Source organism: Corvus brachyrhynchos, unplaced genomic scaffold, assembly GCF_000691975.1.
Source record: "Corvus brachyrhynchos isolate BGI_N302 unplaced genomic scaffold, ASM69197v1 scaffold524, whole genome shotgun sequence".
In the NCBI taxonomy this organism is placed as follows: Eukaryota; Metazoa; Chordata; class Aves; order Passeriformes; family Corvidae; genus Corvus; species Corvus brachyrhynchos.
This window is the reverse complement of record NW_008237881.1, coordinates 9,720-10,041: the sequence shown is the minus strand read 5'-3', so window position 1 is coordinate 10,041 and position 322 is coordinate 9,720.

Sequence of the window (322 nt, the reverse complement as noted above, 5' to 3'; positions counted from 1 at the left end):
AGGATATAGTTATTTGTTTTCAAGGAAATTCTCTTTCTCCAAAATGTCAAGAAATAAGTGTGGCAAAGAAAGTTTTAAACTACCCTTATGTCCAATTAAATCTGCATTACTACTGAACTTGGAAACATCCTGAAATATTGTTGGAGGTTAGGATATTTCCCTTTTTTTTTTCTTTCTCTCAGGGAATTTTCTCCCATTTGTTGCCTAGGAGATGGTGGTGATGGTGCTTAAGAGGGACAGGAGATGTGCTGGGGGGAGGAGAGGGGGGAGGGGTGCAGTGGGCTGCCTTCTTGGCTGGGGGGGTTTCTCTTGGGGCAGGCAG